The following is a 12108-nucleotide window of genomic DNA, read 5'->3' as shown; positions in this document are numbered from 1 at the left end:
GCGGCTGCTCGGCGCCCTGCACTCTCTTTTACAGACCCCCGCCCCTCGGACCCCTGGGCGCCCTCGGCTGCAGCCCTGCCCCCCATCCCCCCACTTGGGTCTCCTCCGAGCGCTTCCCGGGGTGAGATCCTGAGTCGGGGGTCCGGGACCGTCTGGGAATGTCGTGGCGGCCCCCGCCCGCCCTTCCCAGGCAGCTCCTGAATCCCACCGCCGTCTCCCAGGCTGCCAAAAACTCCAGGGCGTCCTTGCCAGGGGTAGAAAAGCGCCGCACTCTCTGGACGTCTCCCTTCCCCCTGGCGAGGAGAAATGGTTCACTGAATGTATCTAACCCTGTGTTTCTGTGTATTTGCAACGTTCTCTGGGGAGCAGGCTTCCATGTTCCGTCGCAGTCATCGTATGAGGTCGGCAGGAGCCCCGGCCTTCAGAGCTGCCCCTGGTTCTTTCCAGCCCTCCCCGACCCCACCCCAGCTGCCCTCCGCTCCCTAAAAGCATTTCTCCCCTAAACGGAGAGCCAGGGCGGGGGAACTGTCACAGCTGAAGGCCTCTGAAAGCTGCCCTGCCCCAGAGGCTCCTGCGTTCACTCAACAAAAGCCTATTCAAGGCCTGTTGTACAGCCAGCCCATCCCAGTAGGTCAGGCCCTACCTGACCGCCCTGCACCTAAATTTCACATATTCCCACCCTCCACCCCCAGTGAGGGGATAACAGGAATTACTCTCGCCCCGATGGAACATCCTGTAATCATCCCTGAGGAACTGGCTTCTTAACCTTGTCTATTCTGCAACTTGCTGGTTTAGCTTTCAGTTTCGTGGCCCACTGGTGAAGTTCTCCAGGAATTATGAAGCATCCAATTAACAAATGCTCAGCCCTCAGGAACACTTCGGGTACACCGCAGCTATTCCCTAATGCAACAGACACTTGGGCTTTGGGGATCACTTGGCTGGTAACAGTAGTGCCTGTTCGAGTTCCTTCTGTGTGACCGTTTCTCCCACCTCCACCCTACCCGCCCCCCCCCCAGGGCACACCCCACCATAAGAACCACGTGGGAATATTTCCCTAGGCTGGCTGTAGGAAAACTTGGTCTCTTCTTTTAAAATATTGCAGTTGTGGAGTAAAGGAGGCATCCTAGGACGCTGCTCTAAAATCTTGGCTTGATGGTGTAAAGCTGATTCCCTGTCCCAAGAATTTTATTGGGAGGGGGCGGGAATAGGAAGAGGAATAAGATACAAAAGTGGTAACACTTCTCCTTTAAAACCTAGGCGTGAAAACAACAGGGGAAAAGCAGAGCATGAAAGCAAAATTAATATTAGGATTTGCAAGGTAAGTTCTACTTTCGTAAGTTTTAAAAATACGTTATTAATAATACTTCTTTTGGCATTTTTATAAAGAAAAGTATACCAAAGAAAATGATAATCCCACAGTAAAGAGATCCTTTAAGCATTCAGCATATTTTAAATTGAAATATAGTTGACATACATGAGCATCATTTTAATACAGAAGATATTGTACTCTCTAGAGCCAAAACAAAACGCTTAGAATGCAGAACTTACGCCGGCTGCCACCCTCTTGTGCAGTTTGTACGCTGCACAAAGCCATGGAGGGGTGGATGGGGCTGAAGTCCACCAGAGCCCAGGCCACCAGGCCCTTTTCCTGGGGGCCCCATCCGACCAGAGGGGATGCCTTTTTAAATGACCTGTGCAAAGGGGGCTTTTTTGGGGATTCGCATGACAGTACCTTACAGGCCAGCTGTACCCTTGGTACTAGATATTCCCCTAGAGCAGCAAACAACTAAACAGATAATTACATTAGCAATAAAACGTGAAGCTTTGGCTTAACAAGCAAGGTAAAATGAGTCTGGTCTCATCTCCCAGGAGCCCCGCGTGCTGGTAGCACCAGCGCGTAATTCCCGGTGACTGGCAGCCTTGGCGGGGCCTGGCAGGGAGCCTGCGGGTCAGGATTAGGGGACAGGCAGAGCTGGGGGGGTGGCTTGGCTCAGTGCAGGCTTCACATGGAGTTGATCTGAAGAGCCTTTGACTCCTTCAAAACACTGTATGAAATCCAAGAACCACTTTTCCCCGCTCCCTTACCCAGACTGTGAACACTGAAGTCATAACACTAGAAATGGCTTGAGGGCAGTGATCCTGCCAAGCATACTCTGGTCACACAGATATTCACAAGGTGGTTTTCCTTTGTCTTGAAGGAGATGGAGACGTGTCTCTTTATAACCACACGAGGCAAAAAGTCCTCTGAGCCGGTGAAAGGGGCCCGGGGTTCCAGGGCCCAGTGCCCACACTCAGGCACCACCACAGCCAAGCAGAGCGAGTGTACTAACCAGGGTGTGTCTGCTTTAACTAAGCACTTAGACTAAACTGTATTTGTTCACTTACTTCTTCCATCAGACCAGAGGCTACTTGAGGGTAAGGACTGCATCTCCCAGCACCTAATCTGGTACCTGAATCAAAGGAGGTCCTTAAAGACCTGCTAAAGAAATGAGTGGAATATGTATCCTAGCTTTTCCTCTGAAAGATCAGAAAACTTCGAGCACCCTGGAATTTTTCTTGAGAAAGTGCTTTTAACACATAAATATTTCTCTCTGATTTCCTCAGGCTCAGTGGAGCAATCCAGACACGTCACAGGGTTAGGAATACGTTTGAACATATCCTTTGGATTCTGAACTCATCTACTGGCAGTTGAACTTGTCACTGAGAACAGAATATGAATATTTTGCTTATAGGCCTTTCTTGGAAGAAAAGGTAAAATTCTATAGTTTCGACTCTGATTATATTAGACAAATAGGTTTATTAGTGCTCAATTCTACTACATTTCTGTGATCTCATAAAAGTATTTTTCTTCCTGAAAGGACTTTGACAACAACAAATATCCCTGTGTTTGTATAGTACTTGGTATATTCCCAGACATTAGCTCATACAATTCGCCTAGCAACCTGGTAGGGTGGATTGAGTGAATGTTGTTATCTAATATTTCATAGAAAAGGGTAATGGCCTTTTTCTTTTTTTTACTATCATCTGTTAGTGGGAGTGACAGGGTTAGAGGCTGACTCACCTGCTTCTAGGTGTGATATTCTAACGCCTGTTTCCGTGTCGGAGTTGCCCCCCTTAGAAGTGAGCGGGTGAAGTGTTCTGTGCATCTCACAATCATTTATTGACGTATCCTGCCTCAGGCCAAGAAAGTTTCAAACATTTATCAGCTTTACCAGTCATTTGCAAAATTACAGTTGAAATAGGATTTTAGCTCATGCCCAGCTTTGCCACGGTCTCTCTGGCCCTCTCCCAGCAGCGGCGACCACATTTGCACAAGGGTCAAAGTGCAGGAAAGGGGAGGCCACCTTTCAGAAGGGGGCAAGTTTCCGATCACCTGCGGGGTTGCGGGGTGAGGGAGGATAAGCCTGAAAATGAGAGCCAGCCAGACTTCCCTCCCCACTCAAAACCATCTCCCCTCAAACTCATCCCACACTTCAGCAAGCTCAGCTACTCCATGCTTTACTTTATCCAGATACTTACCTTGCTTTCCTCCGAAGCGAGACCAGCCTGTTTTAAAATGAGAGTTTTGTTTGGAAAGGAAGAAGTTACTTCGTTGTGTGGGGCCAGCCTCGGGGTGGGGATGGGAGATCTGGGTGTAGGTCTCACTGGGAGCCCTTTGTAACCGGAAGCCTGGGTTCCAAGAGCTGAGGAGACAAGAGCTTAGAATGGTTAGCAGAAAAGTGGGGCTTCTCTCGCAGTTTTGCCTAGACTCCCAAAATCATCTAGTTCATAAAGACCAATAACTGTTTTACCCTGATTCGGGAGAATTAAGAATAGGTGAAGGATACGGGCAAAAATGTAGTGTTGGGATTTCCTTTCCAGCACAGTTGCCAACAGCAACAGCTGGAAGTTGCCTCAGTGTGTGTCCCAGGGGTTGGGTTGATCAATGGTAGTGATCCACCGGTGGAACCATGCGTACTGTCACCAGAGGCTGGACATGAAGCCTGTGTTGATAGGAAAGGTGTTATTGGAGAAATGGTCCTTTTTCCTGGCCCTGCACCATCCCTTCTCAGTGCACACCCCACGTCTTCTTAGGGAATCACACCTCTCACGCTCCGTCCTGCGGTTTGTCCCGAAATGCAGGGGTGGTGAGGGCTTGTGAGAAAGCCCACTGAAGAGAACAGAGAGACAAGCTCCCAACCGCAGGGTTGGTCCGGGGCTCCCAGCAGACCAGCGGGACGGAAGGGACTCACTTCTCAGCTTTGTTGGAACCGTTGGGAAAGAGGAGGCTTCTTCCCCCTGAGGATGCCAATGCCGGGCTCTGAGGGTGCGGGGGCCAGAGGGCCATCGCACGAGGATCTGCTGGAGGTTGAGACCAACCTCGAGGAAGGAGGGGATGGGGAGCAGGATTCCTCAGGACTTCATGTGAGCGTCTGAATTTTTAATTACCCAGTGGATAGATTCCCTTTGTGGCTGAAGCCAATTTGGCTTGGGTTTCTGACATTTACAATGGACAGAGTCTTGGTCAGTAGACATTCATGATACGTCATGGAGTGAAAAGGCAGGTTTCAAAACATTATGTTCCGTCTTAGTTTTTAAAAGCATACCATATACTTATTTATAGACACAAAAATTCTTGGAAAGAGACATCACAATGTATGTTATCTCTAGCTGGAGGAATGACAAGTGATTTTTCTTTTCTTCTGTTAATTTTCTAATTTTATGTAAGACAAGCATGCCTTATTTGTGTAATGAAAACATTTTTATTTAAGGAGATGAATTACAGGAAGAGAAGCAGACATCAGGGCTCTGGGATCAGTAGCTTCTAGTCTCAAGAGCTGCTGTGATGCTGGACGTCTGAGAGGTGCAGCCCTTGGCCATCCTGAACCACTTTGTAAGGGCTAGTTCGTCTTCTGTGACCTCTCAGCCTTGTTCCTTTTTCTGTAATAATGCTTACCGTGGTGGGAGTTCATTCATTCATTCATTCACTCTGTAAGCGCCGCTACTCTAGTGTTAAAGACATCAAGATGAATGACACAGGGTCTCAGTCCTCCTTTGCCGGGAGCACATACTCTACAGCATGGAATTCTCTGCAACAGGATCTGCTGCATCTCTGCTCCTCTCTGTTCCTTCCTGACCCCCCGGGCCCTCTGAGGGACCCTGACAAAGGACAGGTCTGGGGCTGCTGTTGCCAAACCTCTGCTGGACCCAGGACCACCTGCTAGGCCTTGCGCTGCACGTGCACACGGGGATCCCGCCAGGACTGGAGTGGGAGCCCCAGGGGGGGAGGGGCTGTGGGCCAGGCCATGGGCTGATAGAGGTTCTTTTCTCTTTCATCCTCGTCATCTTCCAGGAGCCAGAGAAAGCCTCTCACCATCTGCCCGAAACTCAGGAACGGCTCCTGCCCTTCCCAACTCCTGCCTGGAAGATGAAGGGATACAATTTCCTCCTTCCTAAGGGGAGGGAGACTCCTAGATCAGAGACCCTGCACACCTTAGGTTTTCAGATTGCTGGGCTATGGTCGTCGTCAGTGTTTTTTAACAGATTTATTGAGGCATGTTTTACATACATGAAATTTCCTCCATTTTAGGTGTACAGTTCAGTGATTTTCAGTAAATTTACAGGGGCTGTGCAACCACTCACACCATCCAGTTTGGGAACATTTCTGTCACCCCAGAAAGATCTGTCTCGGGCACCCATTTGCATTTGGTCCCTCTTCCCACCCCCAGCCCCAGGCAACCACTGATCTGTCTCTGTAGGATTGCTTCTCTTTGGACATGTCATCTAAATAGAATCATACAATAGGTGTCTTTTGCTTCTGGCTTCTTTCACTCAATTTAATGTTTTTGAGGTTCATCCGTGTGGTAAGAGTATCAATCCTTCATTCCTTTTGTATTACTGGCTGGTATTCTATCGTATGGGTAAGTCATGTTGTTTATCCATTCATCAGTTGATGGACATTTGGGTTGTTCCCACTTTTTGGCTGTTGCGAATAATGCTGTTGTGAACTTTTATGTACATGTCTTTATGCGAACATATGTTTTTATTTTTCTTGAATTCGTAGGGATGAAATTGCTGGGTCTTATGTAAATTTACCTCTAGCTTAAGGAACTGTCAAACTGTTCCAAAGTGGTTGTACCATTTTACATTCCCATCAGAAATTACAAGGATTCCAGTTTCTCCACGTCCTTGTCAACATTCATTATATTGGTTCTAGTGGCTGTAAGGTGGCATTTCACTGTGGTCTTAAAGTGCATTTTCCTCATGAAGAGTCATCGTCTTATCTTCCGTGGCCAGAATTGGCCCCACGATTTCTGTGATCACTCTTTCCTTGTCCTGCAATTCGGTCCTTTTGTGATAGAACTGCATTTCAGGAACTTTAGTGCATCTCCTTGTCCTTCAGTCTGGAGCACCGGTGATGCTGGTTAAAGGGATGTGAGCTAAAGGCCGGCAGGCACTCAGCATGATTTCCTGAGCTGTCTTGAACGTGAGACTCTGGAACCACCCACTGCAGTCTTTGCTGTGCTGTTTTGCTGGTGCCTTTGCTGGTGTTAAGGTTAGCCCGAAATCTTTGCACAGAACCAATCGCTGTGTTCCTTGCAGGGTTCGCCTTGGTCGTATAAGCCTTGGAGTTTCCTAACCCCCACACAGTTGCACTACATTGTTTGGGACAAACTTTAGGAAATCTCTGACCTTTCTTTGGCCTCCTTTCTTGCATTTTCATTTCAACTCAAGACACAGCTGCTGGTTGGGATTTCCCTCCAGTACGAGGGGAGCGATGGGAGTGGTCACACTCCTCCCTCTCACCCGGAGCCCCTGCTCCAGCCCACATCGTGTGCGGTGCTGTCTTCGAGCAAGCGCACGTGAAAGGTCGGTATCACGCCCATTGCATTCATGTGAAAGCACCTCGCTGGGAAAAAATGCATCCTGCGATTTGGCCTTGAGACTCCTACACAAGGGCTCTTAGGAAAGGGTGACATTCCAGAATTTACTTCCCTTTTGGCGAATGACATGCCGCTCTGCAGGGAGCGTGCTCCACCCTAAAGCGTGCCTGAATTGGTCTGCAGCTGGAACTGCTCACCTAGCTCAGAGCTGGGTCCCGTTAAGGGGGTCTCCTTCACCAGCAGATGAAAGCAGAAGGCCCTCAGCTCTGGTGGGTCCAGGTTGCTGAAGTCGGGAGAGCCTACTGCCTTTGCCAGATATGCGTCCTGAAAATACTGATAGTTCTGGGATGAGATTCTTCTCACCGGGTTATTGGATGTCAGCCTATGAGAAGACACAGTGTCAAGTCACCCCCATTTCCCCTCCCCCCCATTAACCTTGGCTCTCCAAGTGCTGTTGAGAGACAGCAGTGGCCTCGTGAGTGAAAAAGATCGCATTATTACGTCCAAGAGGTTGTGCCGCCTGAGCCCCACTCCCCAGAAAGCATCTCCCGGCTTTCACCTCCTCAGGGTAGCGGGCTGGACGCCGAGGAACTCAAGATGAAGAGACACTGCTTTTCCCAGTTGGTGGGAGAACCAGGTTTGTAAAACACAAACACACACACCCAAGGTGTTCAGACAGTGGCGGGTGGAGCAAGGGGAAGGGAGTCAGGTGAGACCCTGAGGAGGTGGTCCTGGAGGGGACTCTTGAGGGTGGAGCGGGGGCCACCAGTAATGAAGGAGGACCCGGGCCTCCACAGTGAAGACACGGAGGTGCAGACGGAGGGCCTGGGGCGGGGCCCGTGCAGCGGGGGACAGAGCGGCCCAGCAGGCAGCGCATCGCAGAGCTATCGGGACCCTTGGTCTGGGGCGTGGCAGTCGGCTTCCTTGTCCGAGAAGATAACTCATAGCCCTATTGAGGCGGGACTGGAGGCCGCCTCTGGGGAGAGGAGGGGCCTTCATCCTGGACGGAAACCTGGATGTGAGGCCTCAGAGGACCAGCTGAGACCTTTAGTGGCCCCCAAAGCGCTGAAAGGGTGGTGGCACCCCGCGCCCCAACTAAGTCAGCATGAAAATAACCCTCAGCCATAAATTAGCTGCATGGAAGTCTAACAAATTTAGCTTTCCCCGTGATGATTATTCCATTGCTTCTCATGAAACATCCAAAATAAAATTAAATACTTTCAACACATATTTTGAGTTTTCGCGCCATCCATATGTCCTAAGCCTGTGCTCACAATCCCCACTGAAAAATGCAGTCAACATCGTATGTGCTCAGGGGATTGCAAATTAAAACAACAGTAAGCTATCAGCTATCACTACACATCTATTAGAATGGCCAAAATCCAAAGCACCGACAAAACCATCCTGCTGGTGAGGATGTGGAGTAATAGGAACTCTTTGTTTTTTGCTAGTGGGGATGCAAAATGGTCCCATCCACTCGGCAAGACAGCTTGGCAGTTTCTTACAAAAGTAAACATATTCTGACCATATGATCCAGCAATTACACTCCTTGGTATTTACCCAAAGGGTTTGTGTCCACACAAAAATCTGTACCTAGATGTTTATAGCAGCTTTATTCATGATTGCCGACACTTAGAAGCAACTAAGATGTCCTTCAGTATGTGAATGGATAAATAAACTGAAAGGTATACAATTCCCCATTGGGAAATATTTTTTTATTGTGGTAAAATATATATAACATAAAATTTACCATTTTAGCCATTTTTAAGTGTATAGTTCAGTGGCGTTAAGTACATTCATTTTGTTGTGCAAAGAATACCACCATCTCCAGAACTTTTTATCTCCCTAAACTGAAACTCTGTCCCATTAAACAATAGCTCCCATTCCTCCCTCTCCCCAGCCCCTGGCAACCACTATTCTACCTTCTGTCTATGAGTTTGACTACTCCAGGTACCCCATAAATGGAATCCTACAGCATTTGTCCTTTTGTGTCTGGCTTATTTCACTGAGCATAATGTCCTCAAGGTTCATCCATGTTGTAGCCTGTGTCAGAATTTCCTACCTTTTCATGGCTGAATCATACTCTGTTGTATGGATAGACCACATTTTGCTTATCTATTCATCTATCCATAGACACCTGGATTGATTCCACCTTTTGGCTGTTGCTAATAATGCTGCCATGAACATGGGCGTTCATACATCTGCATGAGTCCCTGCCAGAATGCATGATTGTTAATAAAGGAAAATATCAAGCGATAACGAAAGTGAGCCTTCTGATAAAGCACGGTTGCTTCTGTGAAATCAGAAAACGGATTATCTATAAAGCACAGATTATGGCTGTTCTGATTGCAACTAACATATACCAGCAATGGTTTTTTTTTTTAAGTTACGAAAACTATATTTTATGTGCTTGCCAAGATACAGGATTACTCAGGAAGAAAATCTCTCGTACAACAAATGCCAGTCAATGCAAATAATCAAGTAACTCTAGCCAAAGGGGGGGAAAAGTTGCCTTTTCGTCGTGCAGACCAATTACCTCACCTAATTCCCTCACTAGCAGCTTCCGCCAGTGTCCCGGCCCCCTTTCCAGTCTCATTGCCAAGGTCTTCTCATTCTATCATGTAATTTTTTCCCTTACCCACTTGCTCCTTCTGCCAAGTGCACTTACCCTTTTGCTTTCACAGATTGCTGTTTTCATGGGGAATTTCTGCTTACTGGTCCCTGAGCCTTGCCTGCCCCTCACATCCCAGTCATCTTAAACTGTGAATTCCAAGAAGGCAGCCAAGGTACTGGTCTTATTTACTTTGAGCTGGGAAGTTGCCTGCGTTCCCTGCCTCTCCAGCAGCCCTGGATGGTGGATGCACTGAAGGGAACCAGGGTGGGGAAGTCTCAGAGCAGGTCCTGGCCCCAGGGCTCCGTCCCCTCCTCACATCAGAGAGTGGACATCTCACCAGCATAATGAATGAGCTGGTCTGGTTCAGAGCAATCAGGAAGCAGATTTCTGGGTGTTTCTCTTCCATAACATGTAGTGTTTTCAGTGCTCCTGGCTCCTGACATTTTTGGCAATTCTCACAGCTTAGTCACTTTCGGTGCTAAACAATAGCCTATTTTATAAGTAGTAAAGAATCTCATCCTGTTGAACAGGAGTGCTCCAGAGTTCACTTACAAATCCCCTCCTTTCTTGGCTCAGGTCAGCCTCGGACCAGAACATCTGTGCTGAGGAGGGGGTGCGATCTCTTTTCTTTGTATTTCTTAGCCTCCCTTCTTCCCTACTTGCAAGTAATGATGGTGTGATTTCGTCCCTTCCAATCCTTCTGTCTTTAATTTTTTTGAACCTCCTGTCAGTCTTGTTTAGAAGTAGTAGTAATAAGCATCCGTGTCTTACTACTACATTATTTTTCCCTGTGACTAAGTCAAATATTTTATTTGTATAACTGAAGAAAATGGGCAACTGGTATTGGGCGCTTTAAGGAATTTTGCTATAATAAGGGCCTTTCTGATGCTGATCATTGAAAGTACATGGGAATAATCTGTGCAAGTTCTAACTGATCTTAGCTTCTACAGTTTGATTTCTAAACCAACATACAGTGGAACTGACTTCTGTGTGAACGTGTGTACCATTCTATGAATTTTCACACGTGTGTATATAGAGTCAAGTAACCATATATACAGAATAGTTCCACCATCCAAAAAACCCCCTCATGCTGCCCTCCCCCTCCACCACATCCCCTGGTAATCACTGAGTTTTGTCCTTTTGAGACCGTCACAGAAATGGAACTGATCTCGGGTGGCCTCGGCTGGCAGCGGCTTGAAGCAGGGTTTCGGTTCCCGGCCAGTGACTGAGGTCGGGTCGCGGCAGTGAGAGCACCGAATCCTGGCCACTAGACCAGTTGTCAGTGACAAGGCCCTGCCTCTCTGGCTTTGCAGAAAAAGAATTCCCACAAAGATGGAAAGTAGTGAAACAAGTAAAGTATTTATTAGGAGAAAAAAAGTACGTGTGGATAGACACACGGGCAGACTCAGATAGTCGTGCCCTCGCAGCAGTTTAAATCACTTATATGGGGCATTTCTTCCGTGTTTCCTTTGTCCAATCATTTTGCTTTGCCTGGTTCAGACTCCATATTTGGTGTATCTCATGATTTTCCCATGTGTGCGCGCGCATCTCTTAGCCAAGATGGATTCCACGGAAGAGGCCTATGGGTAAGTGAGCATCAGTTGGCATCACTCCGCTTTTGACCTCCAAGGAGCCTTTCTGCGCATGAGCAGTCGGGGAGGTCTCCTGACTTCAAGAATGAGGAGTATGTGGTCTCTTATCTTCTACCTGGGCAGGGCCCAGCCTCCTCTCTCAATTGTCCTGTTATTCCCTTCTCAGAGTATTGGTCCACAAGGAACAAACTCAAACTGTTTGCCCTGGGGGCCCATCTGTCTCCTGCCCCAGAGCCATACATTTTTGAGACTAGCTTCTTTCACGCAGCATCATGCTTTTGCGATTAATGCAAGTAGTTGCATGTCTCAGTAATTTATTCCTTTTCATTATTGAGTCATATTCCATTGTACGAATCTTATCACAGTTTACCCGTCCACCTGTTGAAGAACACTTGAGTTGTTTCCAGTTTGGGCTGAATATGAATAGACCTGCCAGGAATAGTCATGTCCAGGTTTTTGTGTGAACATACATTTTTATTTCTCTAGGAATCTCATACCTAGGAATGGGATTGCTTAACTTTACAAGAAGCTGCCAAATTGTCTTCCAAAGTGGCTATGCCACTTTACATCTCTACCAGCCGTGCTGAGAGTTCCAGGGGCTCTGCATCCTCACTAGGACTTGCTAATGTAAGTATTCTTTTATTCCAGCCATTGTAACAGGGAACAAGTCCCCTGCCCTCTTGGAATTTACAGTCTGAGACGACATTGTTGTGAAGGGGCCTGTGAGGCTTGCAGACAACACACTGTGGCCTTAGTTTGCATGTCCCTAACATCTAATGGTGTCGAACATCTTTTTATGTGCTTATTTGCTGTCTGTAGATCCTCTTTAGTAAAGTGTCTGCTCAAGCCTTTTCTCAATTTTTTTTTTAAAGAGATGCCTTTATTTATTTATTTTTAATATTTTTAAAAATTTTTTTGGCTGTGTTGGGTCTTCGTTTCTGAGCGAGAGCTTTCTCTAGTTGCAGCAAGCGGGGGCCACTCTTCATCGCAGTGCGCGGGCCTCTCACTATCGCGGCCTCTTTTGTTGCGGAGCACAGGC

At 47.6% G+C, this 12108-nt stretch overlaps 1 long non-coding RNA gene across 2 annotated transcripts; it reads left to right on the top strand.

Moving 5' to 3' along the window:
• The first annotated feature begins 8 nt into the window (after window positions 1-8).
• Window positions 9-11981, top strand: LOC309611196. 2 transcript variants are annotated; one of them, XR_014234381.1, is made up of 3 exons: window positions 9-121; window positions 370-401; window positions 1258-11981. It is a non-coding gene; the product is annotated as an uncharacterized lncRNA (long non-coding RNA). The 2 variants fall into 2 exon arrangements; XR_014234382.1 differs by having other exon boundaries at window positions 796-11981.
• The last annotated feature ends 127 nt before the right edge of the window (window positions 11982-12108 follow it).

This window comes from Balaenoptera borealis (genome assembly GCF_965194805.1).
Source record: "Balaenoptera borealis genome assembly, chromosome: 14".
Lineage (NCBI taxonomy): Eukaryota > Metazoa > Chordata > Mammalia > Artiodactyla > Balaenopteridae > Balaenoptera > Balaenoptera borealis.
Note: the sequence above shows the minus strand (reverse complement) of the source record. Positions and strands in the feature narration are given on the sequence as shown.